This window comes from Pseudophryne corroboree, chromosome 1, assembly GCF_028390025.1.
Source record: "Pseudophryne corroboree isolate aPseCor3 chromosome 1, aPseCor3.hap2, whole genome shotgun sequence".
In the NCBI taxonomy this organism is placed as follows: domain Eukaryota; kingdom Metazoa; phylum Chordata; class Amphibia; order Anura; family Myobatrachidae; genus Pseudophryne; species Pseudophryne corroboree.
Window position 1 is genome coordinate 82459492 of NC_086444.1, and position 24513 is coordinate 82484004.

The following is a 24513-nucleotide window of genomic DNA, read 5'->3' on the forward strand; positions in this document are numbered from 1 at the left end:
TTCTTCCCAGATCACATCAAACTTATCCGTTCTATCATGCAAAGATGCAGTGATCTTCTCCATAGTGGAAATGAACCCATACTTAATGGTGGAGATGCAGGATTTTTCCAACATTTAGCCACTGATCATCTAGCTGCATTCAGAACATGATGGATAAGCTTATTGGCACTTTTATTAAGGCCGTCAAATGTGCAGCTGGTTTTTGTGCAAGTAACATTGTGAACGGCTATGTTAGCTAAAACTCTCTCCAGATCCTTTGCAGCGATACCAGACACATAGCTGGATCTCACAGATTTTGCTGTGACTCTGACAGTTCCCTGCAATAGAATAAATGATGGGTTTTATGGGTTGAAAAAACTTCATATGGAGTCTTCTGTACAGAGGCGTCACTCACTGTAATTGCACCCGGTGCGGCCGCAAAAGAGGTGTGGCTTAGTAGGTGAGGTGTTGCTTAGTGGGAGGGGAGGGGCTAAGCATCCCGACACCCGTTTTCGTCACTCCTGGGACTGGGGGATGCCGCCTGCCCCCAGAGAATGGGTGCCTGCTGTGCTGGCTTCTACAGGGTGACAGGGGCCGGGTTGCTGAACTTAATGTTACAGTGCAGCACCCGGCTCCTGTCACTGAGCAGGAGCTGGCACTTTGGTGTCACCCCTCGGCGGGTGACACTTGGATGCAGGCCCACCCCCATTGTAAAGCCACTGCATCTGTACATATATGAGTAGGCTTACTACACCATCCTTTTTAAACGGAATGCTCATGGAATACACAGGTTCTGTGGCTGATTAAAACCAGGCAATGTGCAGGCTTGAAGTCAGCCAGCCACAGAACCTGTGTAATTCATTCGTGTCCCAGTTTAAAGGGATAGCATGGTAAGCCTACATATGAGTTTACATTGCTACATAAAATCTATCATTTTATAATAATATTTTTTTATACATTTTTACAAGATAAAAAAATTTTTTCATAAAATATCTCCCCGCTGTAGAATGCAGAATCTGTCCCACACTTATACTAAAATGATATCACTATGGTAATTTAATTCAGCTTATCAAAAAATGTTTTATCCTGTCAATAATCTGCCTGCAAATGATTTTGCTCATATCAGATCTCATATTAACTCATATTAACAATGTTTTAAACGAAGCCAAAGAAACATCAAGTACCAATAATTGTGTTATGCACTCGGTAAATGAGCAAGCAGTAATTAAATATCTTATTTTAATAAATTAAACTCAATAAACTGGAAGCATAAAAAGTGCTTGAGAAGACGGTCGCAGCTAGCCTGTGGGGACAGTTTGAAAATGAAACCAGCGCACTGTCAGAGCGGGTTATAAAGGGCACAGCACAAAACCTAATTATAAGCCGACGACTACGTCAAATTTAATATATTATATGTTCATTTATGCTCTGTATGCACTGCAGCTGAAAGCAAATTGATTTGGGGAGTTAGAGTAATGTCACATCTCTGCCTTGGTTATTTTGTGTCTGACGTGTCAGTCGGACCTAATAGACACAGGGCATAAGTCTGAGTCTGTGCACCTGGTTTGCACGTCAGTCTCTCAGTTGCTGGAGAGCCAGCTGAGTGGACAGGTGAGTGTGACTCATCTAGAACACTGCAGGTATTCAAAGTCCTACTTTAATAGTTCTTGTCAGTGGGAGTCAGGAGGGAGCGGGACTTGATGGCATCATTAAAGCACCACCTTCTCCACGCACTACACTACAGAAATTTTCATAAGCCAGGAATGGGCGACAGACTATGGGGTCTGTGTGCAAAGCCGTTTAGAAAGATAAAGTGGACGGATATAAAGGGGGTAATTCAGAGTTAAATTTAGCACAGCTACGAACAGGCACACTGACATGCGGGGGCACGCCCAGCACAGGGCTAGTCCGCCCCGCATGTCAGGCCCTACCCCGTCTCAGAAGTACAACAGCATCGCACAGCGGCTTGTACTTAAGGAGTAGCTCTCGGCCAGCGCAGCTCCTGCGTGCTGGGCGGGAGCTACTCATCGCTGCCCGGGATGCAGCGGCTGCGTGTGATTTCACGCAGCCACCACGGTTCGCCCCTGGCATGGTCCAGCCAGGCCTGTGGTGGCTGGACCGCGCCCCCTAAACGGTAGCTTTACGCCGCAGTCCTGCCCCCTCACGCCCAGCGACCGCCTCTGTCTGTCGATCAGGCAGAGGAGATTGCTGGGCTACGACAGCCGTCAGCTGTCTGCCATGCGCCGGCGCATGCACAGTTCAGACCTGATCGGCTGCCGATCAGGTCTGAATTAGGCCCAAAGTTCCAGCAAATCAGCTCCTAACTGCCATGTTACAGGCAGTATTTTTAAAAATGACAGTTAGGAGCTGGTTGGCTGGTACTTTATCTCTTTCCAAGGTTTAGTACATAGACCCCTATCTCCCCCAGACTGGTTCCCTCAGTGGAACCTGAAGTTTGTCTCTGGTGATCATGCATGTTCACCAGAGAACATTACTGCAGTGCAGAAATCATTATGGCACCCTGGGATGGGGGAATATATCTGCCAGGTTGGCTTCAATAAACTCAATGGCTCCTTCATATGAAAGAGATGAGCATCCCCTGTTTCAAATAATGTACCCCCCTTAACAGTAAATTTTTGGCGTTCACCTGTGATCATCAGAAATATTAGTAAAGGCGGAGGTTGATAGGGGGCATTAACCATATCCGATCTACCCCATCCTGATACCTAAACACTCAGGTATCTTCGTTTGAAAGAAAAAGGTTCCTTCTTAGTAGCTATATAATGCACATATGATGGTGAGCTGCTCAATCAGATTGTGATTTCACTCAGGTGCTAAAAGGGAGGGGTAATTCTGTGGAAGAAAAAACAATTTGTGTTCCCTAATGCACACTGAGTGAAAAATAATAATACTACATAATAATCAGATAATACGGAGATCTTAGTTGCGTATATCTGCAGATATAGGGTTAAGCCCCCAGGCCGATCGACAAGGCTTCTCCGTCACTGGGGGTCCCTAATACTAGGTATGGGTCCGGGGTGCAGGACCCCATCATGTCGGCACAGGTCGGCTACCCCAGGTCAGCACACAGGTGAAAATTAATAAGAGTTAATAAGAAGCACAGAAGTGCTATGTAAGTGGTGTGATTAAAATAATACAAAAATATATACAAAGTGATAGGGAAAATCATAAGTGTTAATAAAGTGTTAGGGTGTGCCGACCTGAAGCCGCCCAGCCATACCGACACAGGGGCCACCGCACCCCACACCCACCCCATAAATAAGTACACATATGTCTGGGTCTAAATTCCCAGTGTAAGGCCACATGATAATGGCTCCTACAGCATCTGAGAGCTAGCTTACTGGGAGACACCCATGACTTCTCCAATGGAACTCTGGAGTCAGCAATCCCTCCTAATGCTGACCCATCCATGCCTCTCTAAATACAATGCACATATGATGGTGAGCTGCTCAATCAGATTGTGATTTCACTCAGGTGCTAAAAGGGAGGGGTAATTCTGTGGAAGAAAAAACTATTTGTGTTCCCTAATGCACACTGAGTGAAAAATAATAATACTACATAATAATCAGACTGGCTGTCATATGCATTTTTTTAAATGTAAAAATGTGCAGCACATCAAACCTGACGATGTTGCATGTGCCGTGGGAGCGAGCATATTGAGCGTACACACTGACTGATGTAGGCGATATATCGGTCCTGATCGGACGGCATATCGCTCAGTGTGTACCCAGCTTAAGGTAAATGATGCTTGAATCCAAAACAGTTTCACAAACTAATATTAGCAGGTGGCATTGATGTATACGACCACTAGGTGGCACACACAAGTAATAAGGGTCAAAATTGGTTTTGTTGATGAGATAAAACAAGATTAAAACAAACACATTTGTTTCAGTATATAATTAAAGCCAACTATAAGCCAGTTCAGAAGCCATTCTAAAATGTCACTCACTGTTCAGTTTTTGAAGGAAGAGAAAAGTAACATATAAGCTAATTATTACTTAGGCTAAAACACAGTTATTCAACAGTGAAGGTCATTCAGATCTGATCGCTGGGCTGCATTTTTTGCTGTCCTGCGTTCAGATAGTCGCTGCCTACAGGGGGAGTGTATTTTCGCTGTGCAAGTGTGCGATCACATGTGTTACAGAGCTACACAAAAATCAGTTTGTGCATTGTCTGCACAGCCCAGGACTTACTCTTCCAGTGCGATTGAATCCTGCTGACCGGGGCCGGAGCTGACGTCAGACACCCTCCCTCAGAACACTTGGACACGCCTGCGTTTTTCCGGACACTCCCTGTAAAAGGTCAGTTGCTACCCACAAACGGCCTCTTCCTGTCAATCACCTTGCGTACGCCCGTGCAAATGGATTCTTCGCACCATCCCATCGATGCCCGTTGTAGCTGTCTGATGCGCTTGCACATTGCGGTGCATACGCATGCGCAGTTTGGACCGGATCACCCGCTGTGTGAAAACGCGCAGCAGTGATCAGATCTGAATGACCCCCAATATCCAAGGGCATGAGGCCAACTTTAAACTCTATGTCTATCTTAGATTGCTTATGGAAATAAGTTGCCATTACCAAGCTTCAGTCTTATTAACATTGAGGGTTATTTACTGCCGTTGATCAAAGAAGGTGAAGTGATTTTTTTTCTTCTGCACATACAACTTTGTCGCACTGCGCAGGCATCCAGGTAGCGCGCAGAGGACCTCATTCAGATGCAGTTGGAAAGCAGCTGAAGTTGTCTATGTTTTTTTACTGCGCATGCGTCTGAGCTGTCGTGCACACGTGCAGTGAGTGAACTGCAATGATCCTTGCAACAAGGAATTAGTTGCAAAGTGAATGACAGGTATACAGCGTTTTGGGTGGTAACGGGGAGTGGTCGGGTAAACGCAGGAGTGTCATGGTCGGCATTTTTTGGGATGCATAAATTAGCAGTTGTAATCTTACTTGCTACTGGAGAGCCCTCTGCATCCCGGGAGATCAGCTCAGCCTGCGCATCCACAGAGGAACTCAGACTCTGCATGATGACCCAATCTGCGATGATGGTACCGATGTATCAGCAGCTGTATGCCACTGGACGGAAATGATGTGACAGCGGTGGGCGTCCCTATGTTCAGGTTAGCTTCTGCCCATATTAGCATATACTCAGTAGCGGCTCTTGCCACGGGCAAGCAGGACTTTTGCCCAGGGCGCCGCTGTCCTGGGGTCTCCACCGCCGTGGCAAGAGCCGCTACTAACTAGGATGGCGGAGGCGGTGGTTAGGGAAAGGTTCTCTCCACGAAGGGAAACTAGACGCGCAGTGAGGTAGCGTCTAGTGTCCCTTTGCGGAGAGGACCTTTCTGCGCGGCGCTATGGGAGAGACGTCATAACGTGGGGGAAAGGGGGGGCAGAAGGAAACTTTTGACTTGGGCGCCACAAGGTCTAGAACCGGACCTGCATATACTCATAATTGCCGACGGCAACAGCAATAACATCAACAACCACATGTGAATGAGGCCCAGGGTTGGAGCTGTGATTGAGGTGCATGGCAGATGGACGGTCTCAGAAATGTTTTGGGTGTTCCTGTGCGGTGATAAGGGGGCAGTTTAGCTGATACATGGAGATAGCCCATGCTATGGGCGTCTTGTGGGAGTGTCATGGACGTGTTGGTGAAAACGGTTGCATACACAGATGCTTATCTGCTCACACAGGAGGCCATACTTGGATGGAGAAACTGCAGCTGTCATTGAGCTGGTACAAGTTTCCATGGTGCGATTGATCTACAGAAGCACCAATCTGTATATCAGCATCTACGGAAGCTCTCAGTACTTATACATTCATACACATGGCTGTACACCAGGGAAGGGCTCTGTAGCAGCATTTGCATAAAGTCACAGATGTGCAACCCAGGCATGGGTGACTGGTTTCTATGCTATATATAGTGCCAGTCTATCCACGCTTTATACAGTGCCAATTTATCTACGCTTTATATAGCGCCAATTTATCCACACTATGTCAGCATCCGGACTCTTACCTCCAGTTCTGGTCCCTGCGGCCTTCCTGTTAGCTGGCTGGTGTGGCTGCGGCGGATAGGAGCTGCGGCAGCGAGGTCCTCTGGTGCGGCTTCCGGGTGTCTGGAGGCCGGTTCCGGGTCCTGGGGAGCAGTGCATGGCAGCCGGTGGTGTCTGTTTCCAAGTGTTCTGTTGCTGGAGTGCGGTGTCTGGGAGGCTCAGGCCTGAGGTAGTGGCTATGTGCTGGTTCCGCATGTGTCCTCTGTGCAGGGAGCCGCCATGTTGGAGACCAAGCCAAGCCATTAGGTATCCCAGTTCGCATCCAGTCAATCCGGTGCAGTCTTCCCTTATAAAAAGGGGTCATGATGCCAGTGCTTCAAGTTACTTGCTGCTGTAAGGTGCTCAAGCTTTGTGCTCTCAGGTTAACCCCTGGTATCCTGGTTCTGTTGTGGTTGCCCAGTGGTCAGTTCTGTTATTGCAGTCCTTTGCTCCCAGTCCACCTGCTCTTGCGGTTTAACCGCTGGGTCCTCTATCTGGTAGAGGATCTCTGTTTGCTGATGGTGCTCACAGTGATCATTCAGTGTTCTTCAGCATCATTTACAAATCACAAGACATTTCTTCATTCAGTGTTCTTCAGCATCATTTACAAATCACAAGTCAACTCTTCATTCACTGTTCTTCAGCATCATTTACAAATCACAAGTCACTTCTTCATTCAGTATTCTTCAGCATCATTTACAAATCACAAGTCACTTCTTCATTCAGTATTCTTCAGCATCGTTTACAAATCACCAGTCACTTCTTCATTCAGTATTCTTCAGCATCGTTTACAAATCACAAGTCACTTTTTCATTCAGTATTCTTCAGCATCGTTTACAAGTCACGAACATTTCGTCTTTCAGAATTCACTCAGACTTATCTCCTGGTCGTTGTGTATGACTGAGGTCTCAGTAAAGCTGAATTAATCTTTCTTCAGTGTATCGTTCTTGTTCATTGTCCTCATTGCCTACCCCTCTACATCTTCGGGCCTAAGTCTTCAATCCATGAGTAAGAACTACATTCAGTCATCTTGTTTCCTTCCTTTGCCGATAACTGTTCCTTCAGTCAATTATCAGTCATCAGATCCCCAACTGAAGCCAAGTGTGACACACTTTATATAGCGCAAAACTATCCAGGCTTTCTCTAACGTCCTAGTGGATGCTGGGGACTCCGTAAGGACCATGGGGAATAGCGGCTCCGCAGGAGACTGGGCACAGCTAAGAAAGAATTAGGACTACCTGGTGTGCACTGGCTCCTCCCACTATGACCCTCCTCCAGACTTCAGTTAGAATCCTGTGCCCGGCCGAGCTGGATGCACACTAGGGGCTCTCCTGAGCTCCTAGAAAGAAAGTATATATTAGGTTTTTTATTTTACAGTGAGATCTGCTGGCAACAGACTCACTGCAGCGAGGGACTAAGGGGAGAAGAAGCGAACCTACCTAACTGGTGGTAGCTTGGGCTTCTTAGGCTACTGGACACCATTAGCTCCAGAGGGATCGACCGCATGGAACCGGCCATTGGTGTTCGGTCCCGGAGCCGCGCCGCCGGCCCCCTTACAGAGCCAGAAGCAAGAAGAAATCCGGAAAATCGGCGGCAGAAGACATCAGTCTTCACCAAGGTAGCGCACAGCACTGCAGCTGTGCGCCATTGCTCCTCATACACACTTCACACTCCGGTCACTGAGGGTGAGGGCGCTGGGGGGGGGGGGCGCCCTGAGAAGCAATAAATACACCTTGGCTGGCAAATATATCACAATATATAGCCCCAGAGGCTATATATGTGATAAATACCCCTGCCAGAATCCATAAAAAAGCGGGAGAAAAGTCTGCGAAAAAGGGGCGGGGCTATCTCCCTCAGCACACTGGCACCATTTTCTCTTCACAGTGCACCTGGAAGACAGCTCCCCAGGCTCTCCCCTGTAGTTTTCAGGCTCAAAGGGTTAAAAAGAGAGGGGGGCACAAAATTTAGGTGCAATATTGTTAGACAAGCAGCTATTGGGGGAAAAATCACTCAGTTATAGTGTTAATCCCTGCATTATATAGCGCTCTGGTGTGTGCTGGCATACTCTCTCTCTGTCTCCCCAAAGGACTTTGTGGGGTCCTGTCCTCAGTCAGAGCATTCCCTGTGTGTGTGCTGTGTGTCGGTACGGCTGTGTCGACATGTGGGATGAGGAAGGTTACGTGGAGGTGGAGCAGAGGCCGATAAATGGGATGTCGTCCCCTGTGGGGCCGACACCAGAGTGGATGGATAGGTGGAAGGTATTAAACGACAATGTCAACTCCTTACAAGGCTGGATGACGTAAAACAGCTGTGGGACAGCCGGCTTCTCAGCCCGCGCCTGCCCAGGCGTCTTAAAGGCCATCAGGGGCTCAAAAAATGATCTCGGCAATAAAAAATGTGTTACGCATTTCTGACATGAACCCAAGTACCACATAAAAGGGGTTTTATTTTTGGGGAGAAAAATCAGCCAGTGTTTTGTTCCCCCATCAGATGAATGAATGAAGTGTGTAAAGTAGCGTGGGTTCCCCCAATAAGAAACTGGTAATTTCTAAAAAGTTACTGATGGCGTACCCTTTCCCGCCAGAGGATAGGTCACGTTGAGAGATATCCCTTAGGGTGGATAAGGCGCTCACACGTTTGTAAAAAAAGGTGGCACTGCCGTATTAGGATACGGCCACCTTGAAGGAGCCTGCTGATAAAAAGCAGGAGACTATCCTGAAGTCTGTATATACACACTCAGGTTATATACTGAGACCTGCAATCGCCTCAGCATAAATAGTGCTGCTGCAGCGTGGTCTGATACCCTGTCAGATAATATTAATACTCTAGGACAGGGAAAATAGTTTGCTAACATAGAGCATATTAAAGACGTTGTCTTATATATAAAGGATGCACAGAGGGATATTTGCCGGCTGGCATCCAGAATTAATGCAATGTCCATTCTGCCAGGAGGGTATTAGAAACCCGGCAGTGGACAGGTGATGCTGCCTATAAAAGGCACATGGAGATTCTGCCTTATAAGGGTGAGGAATTGTTGGGGATGGTCTCTGGGACCTCGTATCCACAGCAACAGCTGGGAAGAAAAAAATTTTTACCTCAGGTTTCCTCACAGCCTAAGAAAGCACCGTATTTACAGGTACAGTCCTTTCGGCTTCAGAAAAGCAAGCGGGTCAAAGGCGCTTCCTTTCTGCACAGAGACAAGGGAAGAAGGAAAAAGCTGCACCAGCAGCGAGTTCCCAGGATCAAAAATCTTCCCCCGCTTCCTCTGAGTCCACCGCTTGACGTTGGGGCTCCACAGGTGGAGACAGGTGCGGTAGGGGCGCGTCTCGGGAACTTCAGGGACCAGTGGGTTTGCCCACAGGTGGATCCCTAGGTTCTGCAAATAGTATCACAGGGATACAGGCTGGAGTTCGAGGCGACTCCCCCTCGCCGTTACCTCACCTCAGCCTTGCCTGCTGCCCTCGGAGAAAGGTAGTACTGGCGGCAATTCACAAGCTGCACTTCCAGCAGGTGAAATCTAGGTACCCCTCCTTCAACAAGGCCGGGGTTACTATTCCAAAATGTTGTGAGACCCATTCTAAAATTGAAAGCCTTGAACACTTATATACGAAGGTTCAAGTTCGAAATGGAATCGCTCAGGGCGATTATTGCAAGCCTGGATGGTATCACTGGACATCAAGGATGCTTACCTGCATGTCCCTTTTTACCCTTTTCACCAGGAGTACCTCAAAATAGTGGTACAGGATTGTCATTACCAATTCCAGACGTTGCCGTTGGTCTGTCCCCGACACCGAGGTATTTACCAAGGTAATGGCCGAAATAATTATCCAGTACTTGGACGATCTCCTTATAAAGGCGAGGTCCAGGGAGCAGTTGTTCGGCGGAGTAGCACAATCTCGGGAAGTGCTACAACAGCACGGCTGAATTCTGAATATTCCAAAGTCGCAGCTGGTTCCTACGACGCGTCTACTGTTCCTGAGTATGGTTCTGGACACAGAACAGGATAAAAAGGGTTTCTCCCGGAGGAGAAGTCCAAGGGAAGGATGGTAGCTTCTTACGAAGAAATTCCATTCGCCAGGTCCCATTCAAGGATTTTCCAGTGGGATCTGTTGGACATGTGGTCCGGGTCGCATCTTCAGATGCATCGGCGGATAACCCTGTCTCCAAGGGCCAGGGTGTCGTTGTTGTGGTGGCTGCAGAGTGCTCATCTTCTAGGGGGCCGCAGATTCGGCATACAGGACTGGGTCCTGGTGACCACGGATGCCAGCCTTCGAGGCTGGGGGGCAGTCACACAGGGAAGAAACTTCCAAGGCTATGGAAAAGTCAGGAGACTTCCCTACACATAAATATTCTGGAAATAAGGGCCTTTACAATGCCCTAAGTCAGGCTAGACCCCTGCTTCAAAACCGGCCGGTGCTGATCCAGTCAGACAACATCACGGCGGTCGCTCATGTACACAACAGGGCGGCACAAGAAGCAGGATGGCGATGGCAGAAGCCACAAGGATTCTCTGATGGGCGGAAAATCATGTGTTAGCACTGTCAGCAGTGTTCATTCCCGGAGTGGACAACTGAGAAGCAGACTTTCTCAGAAGACACGACCTCCACCCGGGAGAGTGGGGACTTCATCCAGAAGTCTTCCAAATGATTGTACACCGTTGGGAAAGGCCACAGGTGGACATGATGGCGTCCCGCCTCAACTAAAAGTTACAAAGATATTGCGCCAGGTGAAGGACCCTCAGGCGATAGCTGTGGATGCTCTGGTAACACCGTGGGTGTACCAGTCGGTGTATGTGTTCCCTTCTCTGCCTCTCTTACCCAGGGTAATGAGAATAATAAGAAGGAGAGGAGTAAGAACTATACTCATTGTTCCGGGTTGGCCAAGAAGAGCTTGGTAACCAGAACTCCAAGAAATGATCTCAGAGGACCTATGGCCTCTGCCGCTCAGACAGGACCTGCTGCAGCAGGGGGCCTGTCTGTTTCAAGACGTACTGCGGCTGCGTTGACGGCATGGCGGTTGAACGCCCGATCCTGAAGGAAAAGGGAATTCCGGAGGAAGTTATCCCTACGCTATTTAAAGCTAGGAAAGAAGTGAACGCTAACCATTATCACCGCATAGGGCGGAAATATGTTGCGTACTGTGAGGCCAGGAAGGCCCCAAAGGAGAAATTTCAGCTAGGTCGATTTCTGCACTTCCTACAGTCAGAGGTGACTATGGGCCTACAATTGGGTTCCATTAAGGTCCAGATTTCGGCTCTATCGATTTTCTTCCAAAATGGAACTGGCTTCACTGCCTGAAGTTCAGACATTTGTCAAGGGAGTGCTGCATATTCAGCCTCCTTTTTGTGCCTCCAGTGGCACCGTGGGACCTCAACGTGGTGTTGGGTTTCCTAAAGTCACATTGGTTTTAGCCACTCAAAACCGTGGATTTAAAATATCTCACGTGGAAAGTGGTCATGCTTTTGGCCTTGGCTTCGGCAAGGCGGGTGGCAGAATTGGCGTCTTTGTCATGCAAAAGCCCCTATTTGATTTTCCATATGGATAGGGCAGAATTGAGGACTAGTCCCCAGTTTCTTCCTAAGGTGGTATCAGCTTTTCACTTGAACCAACCTATCGTGGTGCCTGCGGCTACTAGGGACTTGGAGGACTCCAAGTTACTGGACGTAGTCAGGGCCTCGAAAATTTATGTTTCCAGGACGGCTGGAGTCAGGAAGACTGACTCGCTATTTATCCTGTATGCACCAAACAAGATGGGTGCTCCTGCTTCAAAGCAGACTATTGCTCGCTGGATTTGTAGCACAATTCAGCTTGCGCAATCTGTGGCTGGCCTGCCGCAGCCTAAATCTGTAAAAGCCCATTCCACGAGGAAAGTGGGCTCTTCTTGGGCGGCTGCCCGAGGGGTCTCGGCTTTACAACTTTGCCGAGCTGCTTGCTACATGGTCAGGGGCAAACACGTTTGCAAAATTCTACAAATTTGATACCCTGGCTGAGGAGGACCTTGAGTTCTCTCATTCGGTGCTGCAGAGTCATCCGCACTCTCCCGCCCGTTTGGGAGCTTTGGTATAATCCCCATGGTCCTTACGGAGTCCCCAGCATCCACTAGGACGTTAGATAAAATAAGATTTTACTCACCGGTAAATCTATTTCTCGTAGTCCGTAGTGGATGCTGGGCGCCCGTCCCAAGTGCGGACTGTCTGCAATACTTGTATATAGTTATTGTTAACTAAAAGGGTTATTGTTGAGCCATCTGTTGAGAGGCTCTGTTATGTTCATACTGTTAACTGGGTATAATATCACGAGTTATACGGTGTGATTGGTGTGGCTGGTATGAGTCTTACCCGGGATTCAAAATCCTTTCCTTATTGTGTCAGCTCTTCCGGGCACAGTATCCTTACTGAAGTCTGGAGGAGGGTCATAGTGGGAGGAGCCAGTGCACACCAGGTAGTCCTAATTCTTTCTTAGCTGTGCCCAGTCTCCTGCGGAGCCGCTATTCCCCATGGTCCTTACGGAGTCCCCAGCATCCACTACGGACTACGAGAAATAGATTTACCGGTGAGTAAAATCTTATTTTTTATAGTGCTAATCTATCAACACTTTATATAGCGCCAGTCTATCCACGCTTTATATAGCGCCAGTCTATCCACGCTTTATATAGAGTCAGTCTATCCACACTTTATATAGCGCCAATCTATCCACACTTTATATAGCGCCAGTCTATCCACGCTTTATATAGAGTCAGTCTATCCACACTTTATATAGCGCCAATCTATCCACACTTTATATAGCGCCAGTCTATCCACGCTTTATATAGAGTCAGTCTATCCACACTTTATATAGCGCCAATCTATCCATGCTTTATATAGTGCCAATCTATCCACGCTTTATATAGCGCCAATCTATCCACGCTTTATATAGCGCCAATCTATCCATGCTTTATATAGCGCCAATCTATTCACGCTTTATATAGTGCCAATCTATTCACGCTTTATATAGCACCAGTCTATTCACGCTTTATATAGCGCCAATCTATCCATGCTTTATATAGTGCCAATCTATCCACGCTTTATATAGCGCCAATCTATCCACGCTTTATATAGTGCCAATCTATCCACGCTTTATATAGCGCCAATCTATCCACGCTTTATATAGCACCAATCTATCCACGCTTTATATAGCGCCAATCTATCCACGCTTTATATAGCGCCAATCTATCCAGGCTTTATATAGCGCCAATCTATCCACGCTTTATATAGCGCCAATCTATCCACGCTTTATATAGCACCAATCTATCCACGCTTTATATAGCGCCAATCTATCCACGCTTTATATAGCGCCAATCTATCCACGCTTTATATAGCGCCAATCTATCCACGCTTTATATAGCGTCAATCTATCCACGCTTTATATAGTGCCAGTCTATCCACGCTTTATATAGCGCCAATCTATCCACGCTTTATATAGCACCAATCTATCCACGCTTTATATAGCGCCAATCTATCCACGCTTTATATAGCGCCAATCTATCCACGCTTTATATAGCGCCAATCTATCCACGCTTTATATAGCGCCAATCAATCCACGCTTTATATAGCGCCAGTCTATCCACGCTTTATACACGCTTTATATAGCGCCAATCTATCCACGCTTTATATAGCACCAATCTATCCACGCTTTATATAGCGTCAATCTATCCACGCTTTATATAGCCTCAATCTATACACGCTTTATATAGCACTAATCTATCCACGCTTTATATAGCACCAATCTATCTACGCTTTATATAGTGCCAATCTATCCACGCTTTATATAGTGCCAATCTATCCACGCTTTATATAGCACCAATCTATCCACGCTTTATATAGCACCAATCTATCCACGCTTTATATAGAGTCAGTCTATCCACACTTTATATAGCGCCAATCTATCCACACTTTATATAGCGCCAGTCTATCCACGCTTTATATAGAGTCAGTCTATCCACACTTTATATAGCGCCAATCTATCCACACTTTATATAGCGCCAGTCTATCCACGCTTTATATAGAGTCAGTCTATCCACACTTTATATAGCGCCAATCTATCCATGCTTTATATAGTGCCAATCTATCCACGCTTTATATAGCGCCAATCTATCCACGCTTTATATAGCGCCAATCTATCCATGCTTTATATAGCGCCAATCTATTCACGCTTTATATAGTGCCAATCTATTCACGCTTTATATAGCACCAATCTATCCATGCTTTATATAGCGCCAATCTATCCACGCTTTATATAGTGCCAATCTATCCACGCTTTATATAGTGCCAATCTATCCACGCTTTATATAGCACCAATCTATCCACGCTTTATATAGCACCAATCTATCCACGCTTTATATAGCACCAGTCTATTCACGCTTTATATAGCGCTAATCTATCCATGCTTATTATAGTGCCAATCTATCCACGCTTTATATAGCACCAATCTATCCACGCTTTATATAGCGCCAATCTATCCATGCTTTATATAGCGCCAATCTATCCACGCTTTATATAGTGCCAATCTATCCACGCTTTATATAGCGCCAATCTATCCATGCTTTATATAACGTCAATCTATCCACGCTTTATATAGCACCAATCTATCCACGCTTTATATAGTGCCAATCTATCCACGCTTTATATAGCGCCAATCTATCCACGCTTTATATAGCGCCAATCTATCCACGCTTTATATAGCGCCAATCTATCCACGCTTTATATAGCACCAATCTATCCACGTTTTATATAGCACCAATCTATCCACGCTTTATATAGCGCCAATCTATCCATGCTTTATATAGCGCCAATCTATCCACGCTTTATATAGTGCCAATCTATCCACGCTTTATATAGCGCCAATCTATCCACGCTTTATATAGCGTCAATCTATCCACGCTTTATATAGTGCCAGTCTATCCATGCTTTATATAGCGCCAATCTATCCACGCTTTATATAGCGCCAATCTATCCACGCTTTATATAGCGCCAATCTATCCACGCTTTATATAGCGCCAATCTATCCACGCTTTATATAGCGCCAATCTATCCATGCTTTATATAGCGCCAATCAATCCACGCTTTATATAGCGCCAGTCTATCCACGCTTTATACACGCTTTATATAGCGCCAATCTATCCACGCTTTATATAGCACCAATCTATCCACGCTTTATATAGCGTCAATCTATCCACGCTTTATATAGCCTCAATCTATACACGCTTTATATAGCACTAATCTATCCACGCTTTATATAGCACCAATCTATCTACGCTTTATATAGTGCCAATCTATCCACGCTTTATATAGTGCCAATCTATCCACGCTTTATATAGCACCAATCTATCCACGCTTTATATAGCACCAATCTATCCACGCTTTATATAGCGCCAATCTATCCATGCTTTATATAGTGCCAATCTATCCACGCTTTATATAGTGCCAATCTATCCATGCTTTATATAGCGCCAATCTATCCACGCTTTATATAGCACCAGTCAATTCACGCTTTATATAGCGCCAATCTATCCATGCTTTATATAGTGCCAATCTATCCACGCTTTATATAGTGCCAATCTATCCATGCTTTATATAGCGCCAATCTATCCACGCTTTATATAGCGCCAGTCTATCCACGCTTTATATAGCACCAATCTATCTACGCTTCATATAGCGTCAATCTATGACGCAGCACTGTACAGTTTTTAGAGATATATGAAAACCAAAATACCAACACATATAACATAGATGTGCTAAGGGGCACCCCAACACCCTAACTGTGCAGCACTGCATGTGAATGCCGCTGATCCGCAGGTAGTAGCCTAACAGTCACATTCCTGCAACTGAAAATGCAAGTTCTGTGCATAAAATGCAGAATTACTACATGCAAATTCACTGGCGTCCAACAGCCCCTGAATGCAGATAGCACCATGGTCTGACCAAAGCTGCCCAAAGAGGTGTCACCATCCTCTATATGATGGATGCATGGGTGGAGGGATAGATGGAGGGCAGTGTCGGACTAGGTTGCCGGGGAGCCGGTGAAACCAGCGGTAGGCCCCACTGATTTTTGGCCACACCCTCTTTTATGTGAGGGCGGGGCCTACTGTAATAACGTGGAGCAGCGGCGAGGCGCTTGTAACATGCTGCCGTCAGTGGCCCTGGGAGAGAGAACGGCAGCACACACTGGCCGGCAGAGTCAGTTGAGGGGAAGGAGAAGCGCACGCTGCGCTCTCCTCCCCGCCCCGACACAGGAGCAGCAGCAGAGCCCGGGCGGTGGCGGTAATTAGATCCCACGCAGAGTGGGACTGAGGGCCAGGAGAGGCGCAAGCTGCGCTCTCCTCCCCGGCCCAAAGACACGGAGCAGCAGCAGAGCCCGGGCGGCGGTGGTGAGTAACGCGTAAGTTGCCACAGTATGTGTAACTGGCACTGTGGGGGGATATGTATATCCTGCACTGTGGGGGGCATTTGTGTAACTGGGGGTCATTTGTGTAACTGGCACTGGGGAAGGGGGGGGGGGTATGTATATCCTGCACTGTGGGGGTCATTTGTGTAACGGGGAGGGGGGGGATATGTATATCCTGCACAGTGGGGGCATGTGTATATCCTGCACTGTGGGGGCATGTGTATATCCTGCACAGTGGGGGCATGGTTGATTCTATTTCGGAGTGGGAGAAGGTACCTTCTGATGTTTCAAGGGGAGGAGACACGTCACCAGGGGGAGGAGCTACGGGCGAACAGGGTACCCGAAAAGTACCCTTGCGGGCTCGCTTCGCTCGCCACCTGATTACTAAAGGTAATAGTTGGCGGCGTGGACAGTAGAGCAACTATCCCGCTGGCCTAGCTCCTCCCCCTTGTGTCATGGCTCCTCCCCCTGACGGAAAAGGTCCCTTAGGCCACTTGGATCTAGCATCAACCGTGGGGGCATGTGTATATCCTGCACTGTGGGGGCATTTGTGTATATCCTGCACTGTGGGGGCATGTGTATATCCTGCACTGTGGGGGCATGTGTATATACTGCACTGTGAGGGCATGTGTATATACTGCACAGTGGGGGCATGTGTATATCCTGCACTGTGGGGGCATTTGCGTAACTGGCACTAGGGGTACGTATGTATATCCTGCACTGTGGGGGCATTTGTGTAACTGGCACTAGGGGTACGTATGTATATCCTGCACTGTGGGGGCATTTGTGTAACTGGCACTGGAGGTACATATGTATATCCTGCACTGTGGAGGCATTTGTGTAACTAGCACTGGGGGTACGTATGTGTATCCTGCTCCGTGGGGGCATTTGTGTAACTGGCACTGGGGGTACATATGTGTATCCTGCACCGTCAGGGCATATGTGTAACTGGCACTGGCAGGCGTATGTGTATCCTGCACCGTGGGGGCATATCTGTAACTGGCACTGCTGGGCGCGTATGTGTATCTGGCACTGCTGGGCGCGTATGTGTATCTGGCAATATACTCCAGTCTTTATGTGTATCTACTGTTCTCTCCCAGATTATCTCAGGTGTATATATACTACTGCTCTCTCCCGGTGTAACCCAGGCACGTATACTACTGATCTCTCCCGGTGTAATCCAGGCACGTATACTACTGCTCTCTCCCGGTGTGACCCAGGCACATGTATACTACTGCTCTCTCCCGGTGTAACCCAGGCACATGTATACTACTGCTCTCTCCCGGTGTAACCCAGGCACATGTATACTACTGCTCTCTCCCGGTGTAACCCAGGCACATGTATACTACTGCTCTCTCCCAGTGTAACCCAGGCACATGTATACTACTGCTCTCTCCCAGTGTAACCCAGGCACATGTATACTACTGCTCTCTCCCGGGGTAACCCAGGCACATACACAACAGCTTGAAGTGGACAGCGAGGTAGAGCTCTTTTTCTTTATATACTATGCTAGGTGGCGCCTCTAATGGCTGGCCACTCCCCTCTGGTCATGTGGCCACACCCCTTCCAGCATATGGCAGCGCCTTTAGTGGGCCCCTGTGATTACATTTCTCTGGTGGGCCCTTCATGCCCCAGTCCGACACTGATGGAGGGATAAACATAAGTATAGCTGTTGAGTTAGAAGTAGGGATGAATGGATGCTTGTAACAGTGAGGGCCCATAGTTACAGACCCCCATCGTTCTGGTTAGCCAGGGGCAAGTAGGGGGTCTTATTTAGTAGAGGTCTACTTGCTAAATTACGTGCATTTTCTGATACATACTCAGTGTTTGCCACTAGAGGGCAACAATTGCGAAAAATAAGCAATCACATTACTCGATTGAAATAACTTTGCAGCATGATTTGGTAGTATTCTTTCATGCACAAAGTTTGGACTGTGTGCAAACCAATTATAATCTACCATAATAAAATACCTCCTCTTATTTCTGATCTGCTATAATTGTTATAAAACGAAACTATGTTACAAGTCATATAGTTTTAGCCATCCTACCAATAAAGTATTTTGCGTTTTTTTTTATTATCTTTGCTCAGAATAATCCAAGTTCAATTATTTTAATAGAAATGTACACAAAACAGACAGTTACATTTCATACAGTATATGCAACAGATAACATGTTTTCTGCTTTCATCAATCCTGTAGCAAAGGTTTTATTGCTGAGTTTGCATTGCGATGGGTGAGAACTGTAACACTATCAAGAACATAAACGTGTGCGCTCCCTAACCAGAGATGTGACTTGTGTGTGAGTTCAACTCATGCTGTCAGAATACAAACAATCTCGGAGTGTTGCCTGTGAGAGAGAGACGCAGTCATTGGGGCTGATTTAGAGATGGACGCAGATTGCTGCATACGCAGCCAGATCTGCGTCCATCTCCTCACACACTGGGGGCCGCCCAGCACAGCGCAAGGTCACCCAGCATGTGTGAGACCACCTCCGGATGCGTCCGCAATTAGATTGCAGATGCATCGGAACTAAGGTTGACCCCTGTCAGCGCAACCTGGTTGCGCTGACAGTCAGTCAGCCACCATTTTTTCTTATTGGAGCGGCTGCATGTGTAACATCACGTAGTTGCCCCATAAACGGTCACGGCCCGCCGCATCATCCTAAGGACGCGTTGCCGCCCCGCGAACGCTCGCCGCTATTAATCACATTGCGGCCACGTCCTTGAGGGATGTGGCCGCAATGTGTAAGTCCACACAGCCGTGACGCGACCGCTGCACATGAGCAATTTGCCTCCACTGGCAAACTGCGCTGCGGGACGCTGATGTGGCCAACTCAGATTTAGCCCTATAGGATCTTTGGGCAATGCTGCACTGTGACTGGGGCAGTGTCATGGTGTGAGGAGGGGAATGAGGCATGAAACTAAAACCACTAGCTCAGGACCAAACAATCTGCATCATTTGGTTCTGTAGTGTAAATGCATCAGCTCAAGGGTGTAGCTACCATAGGTGCAGGCAGTGCAGTTGCTATGGGGCCCAGAGCTGAGAGGGGCCCATCTTCCCTGTCACAGTTACATGTGTTACACACATTTTTTCACCATTGCTATAATTCTGGAGGGCATTATAATGTTACATAATATGAAGTGGGGCACTGTAATGTGGTACAATATAAAGGAGTATAGGCATAATATGAACAGGGCAGGGGTCACTAATGTGACACAATATGAAGAATAGGACTATAAGCATAATATGAACAGGGAGCACTGCAATGTGACATAATATGAACTGGTGACACTGTATGTCATAATGTGAATTGGGGATACTGTGCGGCATAATGTGTACTGGCAGTCTTACAATGTGCCATAACGTGAACTAGAGTACTACTATGGTTCATAATATAAACTAGGGCACTACTATGGGGCATAACATTAAGTAAGGCTCTACTATGGTTCATGAACTTAGGCACTATTATGGGGCATAACATTAACAATTGCTGCGGAGAGGAGTTTCTAGAAGCATTGGGACAGGGACCCCTTCAAAATGTTGCTATGGGGCCCACAAAGTTTTCGCTACGACCCTGCACGAGCTGTACAGTACAGTGCTACAGTCCCGTCACTGGATTACATACACATGTCTTCTGTCCATGGTACTGAATATGTCCAGTACTGTAGATGTATTTAATCAGACTATACACAACAGGCGGACATATGAACACACAACATTTATTATTGTATGGCTATATAAATGGTGACCATTTCATAAAATAACTAATGTTGCCCTGTCATAAAAACATGTTTAAACATTTTTAAAAACCAACTAACAACTAATTCATATTTTTCCTCTAATATAATTAAAAATTAAAATGAAAGAATAATTTTCCCCTCTAATATATTAACAATATAGACTTTACCACATAAGAGGATTATCTTAGTGTATCTACCTCTTTATTCAATACATTCTGATTGCCCTTATTGTAAGTGTATTGTGACTCCTCTCCTGAACGACGACACAGCAGAAACATCAGCTTTAGAAGTTATCTCACCTGTCGCAACCACCTCATTTTCTTCAGTGGATTTGACGGCTTGTTAGTAATGGTTTCTAAACCTGCTGCTTAGTAAATCTGGTGTTTGCATAATTGTAACGGACTGGTAAAAACATTTACGGTCAATCTATATTCTATTCTTTTATTAAGTCTCGATTATGTGATTCTTTGAGGGATTGCAGCAGTTTGGGATTTAGTAAATCTGATGGATGCATTCACACTGGTAAAATGCAATAATCACACTGAAAAAGCAATCGTGTTGCTTAGTAAATACATCCCTATGTCTATGGACTGGGAGTGCATATGCCGACTAGATATGAGCTTGGCTACATCTGTATATATATGCATAGATATATAGATAGCTTCGATTTTTAAATAGATTTCAAAATCGAATTCGATGTTCGATTTTGACCGGCGATTTTGTGTTCAGTTTAGGATATCCATTTCACAAACATAAAATCACCTATAAAATCAAATACAGAATTGAAAAAAAACCTTCTAATTTATTCCTACTGGTCCAAATAAATCTCATGCAAGAAGCTGTTGTGGTTCCTCTAATTCTGGTTTGCATACATCTCCGATGGCGGGCCACCTACGTATGCCCAGGACTTGTTCTGTGCATGTGCAGAATAGGTCCTGCTTTGTCGCACACAGTGCCGCCTAAGACGCAGCCTGTCACTGCGGGGAATCCAAAGACGCAGGAGTGATATGCACTTCGTCCATCTCTGAATGAGGACCATAATTCCTACAGCCACAGTGATCCACGTGTTTGGGATGCTTTTTATTCGAGACGTGCGCAGATCCTCAAGTGTTTCTTGATGTCTTTTAAAATTGCTAAAAACATCTAAATCATGTAATTTGGTGCCTTTACAATATTATTAATATCTGGCCTGAGTCATTGACAGACGCTATGGCGATCACAGCTGTGATTGTGAATGCTGAGGGTGTGCAAAATGATATAAACAACCTAGCAGCCCTGAAAAGTACAGAGACGCCCAGCGGAGCCACCGCAGAGGCCCAGCAACTGCGTGGACATTCCCAGAGCACACACAGATACTTCAATAATAGGCAGTTCAATTAAGTCAACGGCCACACAGCATGGCATCCTGAACAGAGATGCCAGAGGATTCGGAAATGCACCCAGCGACATCCCCAAAAAACAGCTGCAACATGCCTGCATTTTTGCCATCACTCCCCTTTCAACGCCTACAAACAGTGCCTGACTGACAATCACTCTGTGTAAAGGTAAGCACCGCGAGCAGCATCACTATTAGACTTTGGCACATGCGCTTAATTGCAAAAACATTGACATAGGGTCCATCATCTCTACTATTATAAGCATCACAATTAATTCCAAACCAACAGAATGTTGTATAGGGGTTCGGTATGTGTGACCGGCAAACAGGATTCCGGTGATCACAATACCGACGCCATCATCCCAATCTTTAAAATCCTGACAGGGGCGAGGTAAGAATGATATCCCCTCCCCCCTAAACCTAACCCTCCCTTCCCACAGCCTAACCCTAACCTCCCCCCGGTGGTGCCCAAAAACCTAACTCCCCCTCCCCGCAGCCTAACCCTAACCTTCTACCCTTAGGGGGACATGTACTAAGCAGTGATAAAAGTGGAGAAGTGAGCCAGTGGAGAAGTTGCCCATGGCAACCACTCAGCATTGACCTAACAATTATAATTTGCATACTTTAAAATTATACAGAGCAGCTGATTGGTGGCCATGGGCAACTTCTCCACTGGCTCACTTCTCCACGGTTATCGCGCGGGAGCTGCGCTGGCAGGGAGCTACTTGTCTTGTACAAAATCATTGCCACTGTGCAATGCTTTTGTACCTGTACGGGGTGGGGGGTAGGGCCTGACATGCGGGGCGGGCTAGCCCTGTGCTGGGCGTCCCCCAGCATGTCAGAGTAACTGATCATAGATGTGCTAAATTTAGCACATCTACAATCAACTCTAAATTACCCCCTTGGTTAGTTTTAGATACAAAGTTGCTTGCGTCTTTGCTTCTCCTCCATCTCAAAGTTAGGTCCTATGGGGGTCATTCCGAGATGATCGTAGCTGTGCTATATTTAGCACAGCTACGATCATTTTCCCTGACATGCGGGGGGACGCCCAGCACAGGGCTAGTCCACCCCGCATGTCAGTGCCGCCCCCCCCTACACAAATACAAAAGCATCGCACAGCGGCGATGCTCTTGTATTTGTGGAGTAACTCCCGGCCAGCGCAGCTCCTGCGGCTGGCCGGGAGTTGTGTGTCGCTGCGGCTGGCCGCTGCGGCTGCGTGAGATGTCACGCAGCTGCCGCGGCACGCCCCCCCAGCGGTCCGGCCACGCCTGCATTGGCCGGACCACGCCTACTAAACGGCGGCTTAACACCGCCGTTCAGCCCCCTCCCACCCAGCGACCGCCTCTGTCTCAGAGGCGATCGCTAGGCAGCGACGACTGCCATGCGCCGACGCACTGCGGCGCCGGCGCATGTGCAGCTCTGACCCGATCGCTGTGCTGCGACAAACTGCAGCGAGCGATCAGGTCGGAATGACCCCCTGTGTGTCTTTAATTGTCTGATCCTAAATATAATAATGTACAGTGCATAAATAGCATACTGTGGTCTTATTATCACCTGTTTGATGTTTCAATTTCTGGAAGGCCTATTACATTTACATAAATGCATTCATTCACAAAAATAAACAAATAAATGAAACTGATGTATAAACTATGGGGTCCGTCCAATTGGATGTGAGTTTCTCGCACCCTCACTGACTTTAAGGCAACCCGAATGTGCACAAAAGTGCTAAGAGCCCCATAGGGACATTTAAACAACTTTTGAAATAAATATCTCTGAATAGCATGGTTATATAAAATGCAAAGTTATTTGTAATGTCATGTATGAAGTATATAAACAAGTTCCTGAAACTAAAAATGTAGATCACTTATAGGGATATAATGATTTGGTGTAGTTATTGTAGCAATAGATCACATGTTCATTTCACTAGTATAGATACTTTTATTCTTATCAAAACATATAATAAAACTCTAAAGGTTTTGTATGTACACAGCAATTTATTTATTAGATATACTTTATGAACTATGGAGATTAAAAAAAATAATTCTGAATTTTTGTCTGTCTGTTCCGGCATCATGAAAAAACTACTGGATAAATTTAGATTGTGGACCAATACAGGAAAAACCATATTCTTCACACTCGGCGCATGCAGTGTTCAGGCTCCTCAAGTACAAAATGACTATATGTATAGAAATATGTTTATACAATATATATACATATATAGCACACCCCCTAAAAATGCTAAGGGCTGCAAGCGTTGATCTCAGGACCAGCTGCTTCTCCCATGGGCAGCTTCACGTGGCTTGCTCACGAGTTAGTAGCCCCAAGCATCTTTTTGTGTTAATCCCTGAAGGAAAAACGGCAAATATTGTGATTCATTTGTACAATATAAAATATAGAGTACATCACAATATTAGATGGCACTGCTGTTTTGTAAAATTAGTTCTGCTGAGAAACAACAGATATCCACATGAGCGAAGCCGCGGGCAAATGCTAGTGTTTAAATATTGTGACAATCAATACATTTCTTGAACTGTAGGTAGCTGTCAAATAGAACTTCAAGTAAGTACCATTTTGTCTTCAATCCAAGGCATCACAAAATGGCAGAATAATATCTGGGAGAAATAAATCCCATGTATCCTTAGAATAGATTAAGAATGAAAAAAAAAATGTCCAATGTATTATTTTAATCTTAGAGATGACAAAATTTTATGGGCAATCATTTCTGAGAATACACAAAAATATATTTGATTAAAATACTGATCCAGAAAGGATGGTAGGAAGTGAAATTTTGCTGGCATTCTGGAATTCCACAAATTTGAGTGGACACATTTCAAAAGAACAGAATGGGGACCTGAAGCCACATTTGTACAGAATGGAAACATCAATGCTTTTTTTATGAAATTAAAGTATTGAGTCTCCATATTTTTCTGCTGCATAAATGACCCTAATC